This window comes from Protopterus annectens, chromosome 3.part1, assembly GCF_019279795.1.
Source record: "Protopterus annectens isolate FY-2018-M chromosome 3.part1, PAN1.0, whole genome shotgun sequence".
NCBI classification, from domain to species: Eukaryota; Metazoa; Chordata; order Ceratodontiformes; family Protopteridae; genus Protopterus; species Protopterus annectens.
In genome coordinates, this window is record NC_056732.1 from 1,490,838,144 (window position 1) to 1,490,853,132 (window position 14,989).

Below are 14,989 nucleotides of genomic sequence, written 5' to 3' on the forward strand. Positions count from 1 at the left end.
ACATTTTGCAGAATGTCCAAATTTTTGCCCCATATTTTTTGTCTGTTCCTCATAAATTTTGTGATTTTCTAGAAAATCATTGAAGGCTGAAGTTGCTAAATAATGACAGACATTTGAGCTTCAGACTTCATGTCCTTTAGAAAAATTCATACTAGCACAAATCCTGTTATTCTAGCAACTTTCTAAGTTCACGAGAACATTATTTAATATCTGTCCCTGTTTATTTTAGGCTTTGTCCATATTTCTTGCACTAAGAGGTAGGTAGGTGTGTGTGTGTGAATGAAACATCCTAGTTAGTGGTAGCAGGTGGTTAGTAATTTACTCAAGCTCAAAACCTGTACCTTAGTTACAGAAAACAAAAGCATAAAGTCTCTACCCCAACTACCATGCTGCATTTTTCAAAGAACTGACATTTCAGGTTAATTTTCAATTCAAGGAACCGAGTTTGAGTGAATTTATATTATATTACTGAAGAGGCATTACAGCGAATGCCTCTTCATCGACACTAAAAAAGCGAACCGTGAATTACGAGAATGGCCGTAGCTTGGCTGGGGAGGGGGGTAGCAGTTTGAGAGCTGTCAGTACAAATTTGAAAATCCTAGCTACACCGCTGTTCACTTTGAAACGCTGTCTGAGCAAAGCCACGTAAATACTGAAAAATATGTGGCATTACTTAATAGTTTATCACAGGAGTTTGAGAGTAGATTTCACGATTTTAGAAAACACCAACAACAGTTCAGTATATTTGCTACTCCATTCTCAGTTGACCAACATGTTGCCTGCAAACCTGCAACTGGAATGCACAGAATTGCAGTCAGATATGCAACTTAAAGAAAAATTTCTGCACGCGTCTTTATTGGACTTTTATAAGTTATACCTACCCAAAGAAAAATATCCGTCACTTCACGAACATGCTCTGTTCATGACATCTCTGTTGGGGAGTACATACATTTGCGAGCAATTTTTTTCTCGTATGAAGTATACAAAAAATAAAATCAGAACAAAAATTTCAGATGAGCATCTTGAAAATATTCTTCGCATCGCCACTACCTCTATCAAAACCGATACAGACGCACTGGTATCAAAATGACAAGCTCAGTGTTCACATTAAAAAGGTTATGCTCATAATGTTTGTCTACTACTCAAAAGAACAATCCTGACTTGACAGCCTGAACCTCCTGATCTGGACACTTAAGTATAACAAGAACTAGGACCAATAAGTTTGAATTCTACGAAGGTCTGTGCTTGGCTGCACCCTTGTGAACAGGTTTCACGAATAAACACTGCCACTACTAATAAAGTCAATTATTTGTTTAAATTTGAGAAATGTAACAAACACTGGAAGACCCCTTCCAAATTTTCAGCAAACATTTGGAAAAACCTCAAGTTGGAGATTTATAGTAATCTAAGGAAGAAATACAAAAAGGTGTTATCTGATGATGCTATGCCTCATTGAGTGGATCTGTGCAAGTCGTCACCTGAAATGTGCACTCATGCAGATTGGAGAGGCAACTGCAAAAAAGCAGGTGTGACATTACCTTGTGAAACTGGAGTGTGTTGTTGCATATTACCATGTTCTTTGTGGTTCCATAGTAAGTGGGTGAACCAAAGTTAAACGTGTTCTACCATCTGTTAGTCAGAGAAACAAATGTAAAAATACAAATTGTTCATTTTTTAAGAAGTAAAAGTCTCATCATTCCTGCAAGCTGCACATCACCACTGAAGAAACTTCTTTCCTCTTCAGACCAGCCTGACCAGACAGCTGTGCAAAAGCAAGACATATTGCCAGTGCCATATTTCAGGGACAGATTCCAAACCTAGAAATGTGCCTCTCCAAAGGGGTGCTCAGTTTGAGAGTACCACTGAAGAAACTTTCCTCTTCAGACCAGCTTGACCAGACAGCAGTGCAAAAGCAAGAAATATTGCCAGTGCCATATTTCAGGGACAGATTCCAAAGCTAAAAATGTGCCTTTCCAAAGGAGTGCTCAGTTTGAGAATACCACTGACAAACCTTCATTTATCTTCAGACCAGCCTGACCAGACAGCAGTGCAAAAGCAAGAAATGTTGCCAGTGCCACATTTCAGGAACAGATTCCAAAGCTAAAAATGTGCCTTTCCAAAGGAGTGCTCAGTTTGAGAATACCACTGAAGAAACTTCTTTCCTCTTCAGACCAGCCTGACCAGACAGCTGTGCAAAAGCAAGAAATATTGCCAGTGCCATATTTCAGGGACAGATTCCAAAGCTAGAAATGTGCCTTTCCAAAGGGGTGCTCAGTTTGAGAATACCACTGAAGAAACTTCTTTCCTCTTCAGACCAGCCTGACCAGACAGCAGTGCAAAAGGAAGAAATATTGTCAGTGCCATATTTCAGGGACAGATTCCAAAGCTAAAAATGTGCCTTTCCAAAGGAGTGCTCAGTTTGAGTATACCACTGAAGAAACTTCTTTCCTCTTCAGACCAGCCTGACCAGACAGCAGTGCAAAAGCAAGAAATATTGCCAGTGCCATATTTCAGGAACAGATTCCAAAGCTAAAAATGTGCCTTTCAAAGGAGTGCTCAGTTTGAGTATACCACTGAAGAAACTTCTTTCCTCTTCAGACCAGCCTGACCACACAGCTGTGCAAATGCAAGAAATATTGCCAGTGCCATATTTCAGGAACAGATTCCAAAGCTAAAAATGTGCCTTTCAAAGGAGTGCTCAGTTTGAGTATACCACTGAAGAAACTTCTTTCCTCTTCAGACCAGCCTGACCACACAGCTGTGCAAAAGCAAGAAATATTGCCAGTGCCATATTTCAGGGACAGATTCCAAAGCTAGAAATGTGCCTTTCCAAAGGAGTGCTCAGTTTGAGAATACCACTGATGAACCTTCATTTATCTTCAGACCAGCCTGACCAGACAGCAGTGCAAAAGCAAGAAATATTGCCAGTGCCATATTTCAGGGACAGATTCCAAAGCTAGAAATGTGCCTTTCCAAAGGGGTGCTCAGTTTGAGAATACCACTGAAGAAACTTCTTTCCTCTTCAGACCAGCCTGACCACACAGCTGTGCAAAAGCAAGAAATATTGCCAGTGCCATATTTCAGGGACAGATTCCAAAGCTAGAAATGTGCCTTTCCAAAGGGGTGCTCAGTTTGAGAATACCACTGAAGAAACTTCTTTCCTCTTCAGACCAGCCTGACCAGACAGCAGTGCAAAAGCAAGAAATATTGCCAGTGCCATATTTCAGGGACAGATTCCAAAGCTAAAAATGTGCCTTTCCAAAGGAGTGCTCAGTTTGAGAATACCACTGATGAACCTACATTTATCTTCAGACCAGCCTGACCAGACAGCAGTGCAAAAGCAAGAAATGTTGCCAGTGCCATATTTCAGGGACAGATTCCAAAGCTAGAAATGTGCCTTTCCAAAGGAGTGCTCAGTTTGAGAATACCACTGAAGAAACTTCTTTCCTCTTCAGACCAGCCTGACCAGACAGCTGTGCAAAAGCAAGAAATATTGCCAGTGCCATATTTCAGGGACAGATTCCAAAGCTAGAAATGTGCCTTTCCAAAGGGGTGCTCAGTTTGAGAATACCACTGAAGAAACTTCTTTCCTCTTCAGACCAGCCTGACCAGACAGCAGTGCAAAAGCAAGAAATATTGCCAGTGCCATATTTCAGGGACAGATTCCAAAGCTAAAAATGTGCCTTTCCAAAGGAGTGCTCAGTTTGAGAATACCACTGAAGAAACTTCTTTCCTCTTCAGACCAGCCTGACCAGACAGCTGTGCAAAAGCAAGAAATGTTGCCAGTGCCATATTTCAGGGACAGATTCCAAAGCTAGAAATGTGCCTTTCCAAAGGGGTGCTCAGTTTGAGAATACCACTGAAGAAACTTCTTTCCTCTTCAGACCAGCCTGACCAGACAGCAGTGCAAAAGCAAGAAATGTTGCCAGTGCCATATTTCAGGAACAGATTCCAAAGCTAAAAATGTGCCTTTCCAAAGGAGTGCTCAGTTTGAGAATACCACTGATGAACCTTCTTTCATCTTCAGACCAGCCTGACCAGATGTAGCATGTCTTGAACAATTTCAGGGACAGATTCCAAAGCTAGAAACAGAAGAATACATGAGCGCTTTGGACAACATATCATATGGGCATTAAGGACATGATGGAAGACATGGACATCTTTAGGAAACCGGCAAAATCACGGGTATGATCTCATACAAATTGAAGGGTTAGTACCTGTTAATTTTTTTGTTTTACAAATAAACTTTGATGTTAAAGTAAGACATTAGATTTCACTGTTTTTTAAGAATTTGAATGGGATTTAATTTTAGGACAAATATTATGCATTTATTACATTTATTCATTGTTCAAATTCACCTACAATACAGCCAGTGGGTCGACTTTGGTCGCCTGCAGCAGCAATACAGTTAACTATATGATATATTGTACATGTGGCCCCCAGGCAACTTCTGTTGACTCAATGCGGCCCCTGCAAGTGAAAAGGTTGGACACCCCTGCACTAGATAAAGATACAACTTTCGATACAGAAACAGAAATTGATACTAGATAAGCATTATAACTAACTATAGAGACAGACAGAGACTACTTAGCAATCAATTAGTGTAAGTTTAGCATGAGCTAGTATAACTATTAGAAACTTGAGTAGAAAATAAAATTCCTGATACTACAGAAAAAAATTACAGTGGGAATAATTGGATATGAAGCTATCTGGAGTGGTAGAAACAGTGATGATTAGGTAATGCATGGACATAGCCAGGAATTCATTAAGTGTAATTTAAGTGAGTTTTTGAACAGCGTAATAGTGGAGGCAGAAAATAAAGCAGTGGGGAAGGTTATTCCAGGATTTAGCTACGTTATGGGAGAATAGTGCTTTACCTTCAGTGTTGTTAGCCTTAGAGATACAAAGGAGTGATTTGTCAGTGGAGCAAAGGGAACAATTTGATTTGTAGGGCATGAGTAGGTGACTTAGTGCTGGTTTCTATCAGAATGTCTCACAATATTGTAGGAAATGATTACTTGATGGTAATTGAGTAGTTGGGGAAATTCTAGCCATTGTAGTTCCTTTAGAGCCTGACAGTGATGAGTTCTGAAGGTGCAGTTATTAGCGTACTTGGCAATTTTGTTGTAACATGTGACAAGTCTAGCAAGATTATGTTTTCTGATATGTGTAAAGATTGGTGCCGCATACATTAGAGTAGACAATAGATGAGTTTGGGCTAGGGAGATTCTCGCTTTTTTTGAGAGAATGTTTTTATGTCTGTATAGTGTTCCCATTTTTTTATGGACTTTTTTGATGGTTTGTGAAATGTGGACAAACTGTAGGTTTTTGTCAATTTCTACACCCAGGTGTTTGGTGTGTTCAGAGAGTGGTGATGATAGTACCATTTATGGAAGTGATTGAAAAGGATAGAGAGGTAGGAATAGATTTGTTGGGGGTGAAAAGAACCAATTTAGTCTTTTTGGGATTTAGGATAAGTTGGATCTGAGTAATCCAACTTTCCACTAAACTAAAGGAATCCTGAGTGATGTTGTAACGTGGTAAGTGAGGGTGCAGAGCAGATAAGAGTCGAATCATCTGCGTACTGTATGAGTGTAGCAGGGTGGGTGGAGGTATGAAGATTGTTAGTAAAAATCGGGAAAAGAAGAGGACCTAATATAGAGCCTTGTGGTACACCTATGGTTGTTGGGAGTAGAGGAGATAGTAAACCTTGCCATTGGACAGACTGCTGCCTATCTGACAGATAATTTTTAAACCAGGCAATAGTTGGAGGGGCAAAGGCTAGAGTGGCAAGGGAGTGTGAGACCATGTCAAATGCTTTTGAGAGGTCTAAAAATATAGCAGATACATAGTTGCTGTTTCTGTGTTGGTTTACCAGGTTAGTAAAAGAGAGAAGAGCAGTTGTGCTATGGTGTTGCCGAAAGCCATGTTGTGTGGAGGAGATAAGATTATGTGAGTTTAGGAAATTCATTACTTGAGAGTAAATACATTTTTCGAGTAGTTTAGATAGAGGGGATAGAATCGCAATGGGACGATAATTAGAGAAATCATAGGAATTACCACCTTTGTGAAGTGGAATAATATGTGAAACTTTCCATAGTTGAGGGAGGTAGGCTTCCTGTATGGAGCGATTGATAAGGATGAATACAGGGTAAGAAATCGACTCAGAAGCTACTTTGAGGAAGTTAGTAGGAAGATTGCAGCAAGGGTGGCAGGCTTCAGTTTTAGGAGGAGTTTTTAATAGTAGAGGTAGGAACAGATGAGAGAGTAAAGGAGGGGATGTTATCAGGGTATTTTGTTGAGATATCTAAAAGTTTGTTTTTGGATAGTTGGGAGGATAAAGTCAGGATAGATTCTGTAAAGTGTTGATGAAATTGGGAGGCTATGTCTTTAGTATTGTTGGTGGAGGTGGGAGTTGGAGTGGTGGTTTTACCTGGTTTTAACAATGAGTTGATAGTATGCCAAAACTTCTGAGGGTCTTTTGAGTGATTATTTTGGGCAGCAAGGAAATAATTCTGTTTATCCAATTTGGTTTGTGTCTTCGCCTGACTTCTGAGTTATTGGTAGTTTTGTTTGGATAGACTAGTGTTTTCTCTTTTCCACATTTTCCAAGCCTTGTCTCTAGACTTCAGTAGGGCTCGTGTCCCGACTTAGCCATGGTGCTTAGTTTGTCTCAACTCTAACCTTCCTATTGGGTGCAACTAAGTTTAAGACATGAATGAAAGTGCTATTAAAGTATTTGACGGCCTGGTCTAAACTTAGGGTTTTAAGTGGATCCCAGTTACATTGTTTTAGAATGGAGTTAAGATCCTGTATATTTAGTTTGTGGTCATCTCTGACTTGTCTAAAAGCTATGGGCTTAGCTAAGTTGGTGCGTTTGCGAAGGAGGACTGTGGGGAGATGGTAACTTAGAGTGTCTGGTAGGCATCCTGTCTGGTAGTTTTGTTTAGGGCAACTGACTAGCGTCCAGTCTAGTATAGATTGTTTTTTTTATCTATTCTAGTGGGTTCTTGGATGAGTTGGGAAAAAACAAAGAGATTGATGTGGTTAGTGGGGTTGTCAGAGTTATATGCTAACCAGTCAGTATTTAGGTCACCTAGTAGGATGGTTTCCTGTGGAAGATTATCTGTAGTCCAGTGTAGGATTTCTTCAATGATGGGGGAGTTATTTCCTGGGGGAATGTAACAGCAGAGTATATTGATTATTTTGGTGTTGTTTATATATAGGACTGAGCCTAAGATTTCGGCATTTTTAAATTTAGGGGTTGGGAGGGTGGCCTAATGGTTAAGGTGTTTGCCTTACAAACACAAGGTGCAGGGTTTGAGTCTCACAAGGGATAATTGGCTAGGCTGAAAATGGCTCAAGGGCAGTTAGCTTAGTACTAACCTATGAACCTATGAACCTATTTAGGTAAAGGGGTTTGTAGGGGTTTTATGTTGAGTGTACTTTTAAAGAAAATTGCAATTTCACCTCCCTTCTTGCTTACTCTATCCTGTCTTAATATATTATAGGCTGGTGGAAGGATTTCCTCATCTTGGATGTTTGGTTTTAGCCAGGTCTCAGTAATGGTTAGTATGTCTGGGGAGTTGTTTGTCTTTCGGCTTTTTCTCAGTAAGGGGTCGCCACAGCGGAACTCCGGTCCGCTAATGATGGTCAGTAGATTTATTACGAAACGCCGAGGTGCCAGCTCGACGCCCAACCTTTAACGAAGGTACACCCATTTACGCACGCATGTCTTTCAAATGCTACCCAACCGAGGGAAGGACATGCAGACTCCACACAGAAGGCACTTCCAAGCCAAGCCGAGAATCGAACGGGAGAACCTCTTGCTGTGAGGTAACAACGCTACCGCCGTAACACAGCGGCATATACTAGGGAGTAGTGGGCTATAAATGCATGTAGGTCAGGAAGTTTGTTAGATATACTCCAAGTATTGACATTAAGTATTGATAGGTCAGAGGTTTATTTGGTTGATAGAGTGTTAAGTGGTCCTGGGTTTGGGTGTATGTCTCCTGAAGTGAGTAGTTTCTTTGTGATAAACAGCATATATTTAATAGTGTGGGATACCTCTGTGTTGGATCCAAGTGATATTTTTCTAGAGTAAGAAGTGGTTATGTGAAACTTACATATGCATAGTACTGAGTTGTCTTTAAATAATGTGGCAGTGATAGGGAAATCTGAGGGTGTGTTTGATTTTGTGTAAGTATGTGTTATATGAAATGCAGTGTTTTCCAATGTTGTGTTAGTATGAATGGTTGTGATGTAGGTTAGGTATGTGAGTGTAAAACAAAGAATTCCTAGTCTGAGATGCAATTTTTGAAAGAGTGGTGGCTGGATACTATTGGTGGTGTGGTCTGAGTGTGGAGGGAAGAGTAAGGGTATGCTGGTAGGTACTAAATTTGTATTAGTGGAAAGTTAGTAGGGAAAGTAAGGCCTAACATAAACTAACAAAAAACAAATAGAAACACATCAATGTTTATAACACTAGCAAAGAATTATATAGTATTGTACAAGTAACTCTACAATGTCAACTTGCAAATCTAAAATATTTCTTATAACAATAAAATATCAGACTACAGAGTTTAAACAATATATATAAAACAATTCCCTTGTGTCTATGATGTTATCACAAAACTGTACATTCAGTTAACAAAAAATATAAACATAAGCATCAAGTCCCAAAAGAGAAGCAAAATCCAGGATACATCCTGCCAAACAGTACCTTGACACAACAATAAAATGTCTCACAGTTTGAATAACATTGTCGTAAGATTGAAAGGGGGTGGGCACTTTTTGTTTTCTGGCTCTATGGAATACAGTGGGATGGTCAATAAATTTAAATAGTTGAAGGGGAGTAATTTCACAAAAGGATAATTTTGTGCTTACTCACAACAGCCAGTGAATGGGGAGAAAGAGAGAGAGGGAGATATGTGGTCAAATTAACTAAGAGGCAGGCAACTAGAAAGACAGCTGTGTTTAAGAACACAACAGGAACAGGCTGGAAGGGTGGGAAAAGTTCTGCGTGACTCATTAGAGACACAGCTGTGGTCTCCTTCCATAGTTTAATATGCAATTCAAAGCACAATACAAGTAAAACACAGTGTAAAAAACAAAAACAAAATCACAGCATGTAAAACAGAAGAAGGCAATAAAGTAATACAAAATAAAAGAAATCAAAAGCAAACTGACCTTTCCCTCACAGCAAGTTGTGTCAGAGTCTTGGTGAGCTTTTCTCAGAGATGTCCACCAGATTGAGCAGGCAGGACCTGCCCTTGATGAAGCCGAACTGTGTCAGATCTACAGTCTGGTGATTTCTTATGTAATTGTTAATCAGGTCCATCATTATCCTTTACATAGCCTTGCATATGAGGCTAGTTAGACCTATGGGTTGATAGTTTCCTAGGTCCTTTAATAGCTCCTCTTGTCCAGAGGGATTACTGTTGCTGTCCTCCACTCTACTGGGACAAAGCCTGTCTGGAGACTGTGGTTAAATAGACATCTGAGCAAGTCTGCTAGGTCATGCTTCAAGCTATTTAATAGGCACCCTGGGTTTCTATCATGGCCCACTGATGCTGTGTTTCCAACTTTAGAGAGCGGAGTGAGGACCAGTTCTTTTGTAATAACAGGCAAAGGAATGGTAGGGAGTATTTCATGGGTTAGTGACCACAGGTGATGAGGATGTGAAATTTGACCTGAATTTATTGGCCAACAGGTGTCCTATTTTTTTTTTCTGTCTGCGTGCAGGTAGCGCAACCTACAGCCAACTCAGCACATTGTTGAGTGTTTCCCTTAAGATTTCGGACATAACTAAAAAATGTTTTGTGGTTATCTTTTCCTTGGGAGGCTATTTCAGTCTCGTATTCAAGTTTTGAAGACTTGACTAGTTCCCTGACTTGCCTGTTCTCTGTTCATTCTCCTACTTCCAGACAGGAATTTCTTCCTTCTGTTCTATTGTCTATTTATGCCAGGGGTCCACCAAGGTGACTTGTTTTTCTGGCTAGACCTCAGTTTATTTCAGTCAGGTACTGCCATTTCTATGCAGTTGTTTAAGTGGTTGTGCAGGGCATTCATGTATACTTCTATACAGGCGTCAGTATTTTCAGAGTTAGGGGGAGCTTTAAAATTATCTATGCTATCACTTAATAAAAGGTCATTTGCCTTGGAAAATTTCTTTAGGGTTTAATAGAGTGATGGGGTTTCTACTGTTACACTGATTTCTGATCTTGCTAATGAGGACATTACACTGGGGGAGGGGTGCAATGCTGCCCCATGTTTGAGAGTACTATGTAAAGGATATCTGAGCCCCTAGTGGGAGTGCAGACCAGTTGTTCCAGAGCATTTGCATTGACAAAGTCCAGGAATCACTGAGCCTACATATTAGTGGTTGTGTGTGTTTCCCAGTTTATGGAGGAGCAGTTAAAATTGGCCATGACTAGTGTGTTAGCTAAATGACAAGTGATTCTAGTAACTTCAGGTATACGGAGTGGTCTTTTTGGTTCATGGTTGGGAACTTGTAGCTAGCAAAGATATGGGAGGGGATTTGCCTATGGTTAGCTGGACATGGGTCATCCTGTTTGACCAATCTTGAGGTGTGATTTTTTTTTTTTTTAAACTGAAACACCTCTGTCTTTCATTTTTTTCCTTTTCAGAGGATGGTCTGAATTTGTGATAGGCACTGTAGCCTTGCACTGCTGGGGTGCTTTCCACAGCCTTGAACCATATCTCTGTAACTGCACAGACATCAGCATTTTCCAGGATGAGGAGAGCTTCTAGGGATTGAAGTTTCTTGTTAAGACTCCTAGTATTGAGCAGCAGTACCTTCAGCTTGGCATTAGAAACATTTGTTATGTTGGTAGGTCTGTTGGTTTGGCATTGCCTAAAAAGGCACTATGGGGTAACTAATGCCTTGGCCAGTATTCGAAAATCTAGTGGCAACAGATGCAGACCATCTCCCACAAAGTAGTGTGATCTGACGATTATGTCATCCCAGGGTGACAAATACTGGATCCTCTTGGAATCACACCAGTAGCTAAGCCATTTACTGAAGTCAAACATAACTGTTTGTACTGTGGTATCATTCCTGGTGAGAATAGAATGCTGCTCAATTCAAGCTCATACCCACCTGTGAAATGTACTCAGAGAGGTCCATCATGTCTCTCTTCATATAGTCCAGGGAGGTACATCTCAGGTCATTCACTCCCACATGGACTATAACTGAGTCAAACTGGTACTTGTGGTTGACTGTCCAGATCACCTGCATGATCTGGCAAATCCTAGTCCCTGACAGTCAACTGACTGTAACCTTCTTTTTATCCAACCTGGTGATGGGAGCGTCCTTGTGTCTGATGATGGAGTCTCCTATGACCAAGACATTTGAATGTGTGACACTTCAACTTACGGGTTTGCTTGTAGAGACTCTGTGATGTGTATTTTTGTGTGTAGTGGTTGGTACTGACTTGGCTTTGTTTGCATGTGGTTTCTAATGGAAACATACAGGAGGCCTCTGAGGTTTTGGCAAGTTACTTGTGATTACCACTGCATGTGAGGGTTTATATATCAAGACCTTATTTAGTGAAGGAAATGATGTGCATGTGCTGACAACCTGTTTACTGCCACTGGGCTGGGATCTGTGTCCATCTTAGCTGATGGCCTCAAATTTACTTCTGTGCAGCCCTCTGCTTCTGAAAGAAATGCCCACAAGGAGACAGGTACATCAAAAGTGAAAAGGGACAAAAATTCAAAGGATGCTAATAACGTGCTTCCTTCTGCTGCCTTGTATGGAATTCCTGAGATCAGTAGCACTGGAAAGAGACAGGAAGTTCAAGGGTGCCCCGGAGATCCATCTGGCATGCATTCAGCTATGGGACAACAAACTTTGACTAACCAGAATGGGCCTATTGTCTCTTGTCCCAAGGGCACAGAGGATAAACCTGCAAAAAGTACAGGCAATAGGGCCTCAAAGCAAGATAAGGAAACTGGATAGTCGAGGAAAGACAAACATGAACTGGGGCATCTTGGGCCAGCTGGCACATAGAGCTTAGGCATGGCTCATTTGTACGGATTTGGGACCAAGGGCCCTTTTCATTGTAGCAGCATGATGGTGAGAGATGTAAGCAGGAATGCTCTGAAGGCTGCTATTCTTGGAAATTCTGTGGTTGTCAAAAAGGAAGAGGATGAGGAGGACAGCATTTCAAGGCCAGTTAAACTTAAAACAGAAAAGGTGGAGCCTCTCTTTACTGTGCCAGCACCTCCACCATCCATTCTAGCACAGATTCTTCCTTCATTTTTCCCACCATCTTACAACATTGCTGCCCCTGTGGAGCAGTTGTTAGTACAGACTCGATCAGTAGGTGTTAACACTTGTGATGTTGGAATAGTACCTGAACCAGAATGCTCTGGACCTTGTGATCCTGGGAATAGTGTTAACCTTGAGGGTATTATGTGGCATGAGACAGAAGAAGATGTACTGGTAATGAATGTAAAGTGACAAAACAAAACTTAGGTAGGGACATTACTGGACTATTGGACTGCTTGTCGTTTGATTTGTCAGTATATGAAGGTCATGTCTCAATTTTCATAGTGTATCTACATCTCTCACATACTGTGTTTTTGTTTCAGGATTAAGTGGTTGCCAGTATACATGACAGAATTGCTACATTGCCTCTGGATGCCCATGTCCACCAGGCTGGCTACAAAGATAGCATGAAAGTGCCCATCCATGGTTTCAGGTTTTTTTTACCTATGGGTTTAACCAGGGAGAAGAGTGGGTAGAATCGACTGGACTGGGATGATAGCACAAGGACGGAGAATAGCTCTCTACTCAGTGTGAACTGCAGCTATCCAACAAGGTGATACTGCTATGGTTGCAACTCAGATGCTCCTAAAGCAGCAGGGGGCTGGGGAAGGTTGCACAGACAGTTATTCTAAGGGAAATTTTAACTTGAAAGTGTTTGCGTCTATAAAGGGCACTGCTAACTGTGCTGCACGGACAGCAGCCTAGCGAAATCACTGGGCTTATACAGAACCAAAAAACAAGTTTTACAACAGCAAGGCCTAGAGACCAATCAGGAAAACACACAACAGGCTTTCAGCCAGCAGCCCCCTACAGCACGCTTCTGCCACAGGAGTGCAGTCAGAAAACCCTCTTAATGTAATAATGCTGGTTTTAGAGCTCATGTGCAGGAAAACCACACACTCTAGATTAGTATACTAGAGTCCTGTAAAACTGGCAGACAACTGTAATTAAGTACTACATCAGCAGTGGAAACAGTTCATCTAAAGTGCGAGGAAAAATAACACATAATGCAGGATTCTTATGAAATGCAGGATTCTTATGAAATACAATAAAAACAATCACAAAAAGTGCAAAATGATAATTATTTTCATTCTTTTAGCAAATGATGATTTTAGATGCAGCAGATTTTCTGAAACTTTCAGGTGAAGTAGCCAAACCAAGTGCAGTTCTGAGGAACTGAGCACAAACCCATGCAGACACTGGGCTTACACAGAAAAAAAAGAATTTTATAACAGCAAGGCCTTAAGACCAATCAGGAAAATTATAGATAGAGGTTCCGCTGCCTTCCAAAGGTCCAACTCCAGAAGCAAAAAGCCAAATATAAGAAAGATGCAGGAAAGGACCACCACGAAATACAGCATAAACTAAGTTTATTCCAAGTTCATAAAATGAGTGCTTTCACGTGCTGCCAGGGCATGATTTTAATCAGGAAAACACACAATAAGCTTTCAGCCAGCAGCCCCCAACTCAGAGAGGTTTGCTGCAGCACACTTCTCCCACAAGAGTGTAATCAGAAAACCTGCTTAATGTAAAAATGGTGATTTTAGAGCTTAAGTACAGGGAAACCACACAATCTAGATAGCACAGTCTTATAAAACTAGCAGACACAATGTAATTATGTACTATATCAGCAATGGAAACAGTTCAGCTTTGAAACTCTACTAAAACGTGCAAACTAAATTTCATGGTGTAGTCATATCATCCCACTCTTGAGCAATCTACATTGCTACCTAAAGCTCAGTTTTTAAGATTTTAATCTTACTTTTCCTTGCACATTGTTTCTGGATCTTGAGAGTTTTGTTATCCTAACCAAGACTAGGCATCTTAAATCACAATAATAAACGAAAAGCAAAACGGCTTACAGGTAAAACCCAGTATATAAAAAGAGAAGTATATGAGAGAAAACACTATACCAGGTACCACACAATAATGTCTTTATTTAAACAAAGTAAAAAGGAGAGGTGAGCGCTTTCGCAACCTTCGTTGCTTCATCAGACAAAGAATTAACTGTTCAACTGCTTGTTTTATATCACTCTCAGTCAAAAAATTTTTTCCAATTAGTGACATCATACAACTTTTGAAAATTTAAAGGCATATATGACAAGAATATTGTAAAATACGCATATGAATATAAAATATATATACAAAAATGTAAAGTATGTTCATATTTATGCATATCTAATTTAAAACAGTTAAATAATCTCATTAAAAATGCATATATATAAAAAATGCATATAAATAAAAATGCATAGTATATTCATATTTATGCATATCTAATTTAAAACAATTAAATAATCTCATAAAAATGCATATATATAATATATATATAAAGAATGCATAATACAAAATATATAATAAAGGAAATATATGTATATATATATTTTTATTTTATGCAAAAAATTAATTGTGTTGAAGGCGTCTAGCTTTAAGAAATGGAACCAGTGATGTACAACCATTTAAGCCTGGATATCTATCAGCATTGAGCTTGATAATCCATCTTTGTTCTCGGCTCTCTGTAAAATTTTCTATATCTCCTCTCCTCACATTTCTATGTATATGTTGTAAAACAAAGAACTTGAAAGAGTGTGAAGGGTCAGTGTTTAAAACATGTTGAGCAAGCGCACTAGTAGTTTTGTTATTTCTGATGTCTCTTATGTGTTCCAATATTCTATCCTTTAAGTTTCTATTTGTTTT

The 14,989-nt window shown here is 39.9% G+C and overlaps 1 protein-coding gene across 2 annotated transcripts in view; it reads right to left on the bottom strand.

Moving 5' to 3' along the window:
* Positions 1-14,989, bottom strand: part of GSDME (gasdermin E) — a 1,102,496-nt gene that overhangs the window by 889,490 nt on the left and 198,017 nt on the right. The gene's annotated exons all lie outside the window — the stretch shown is intronic.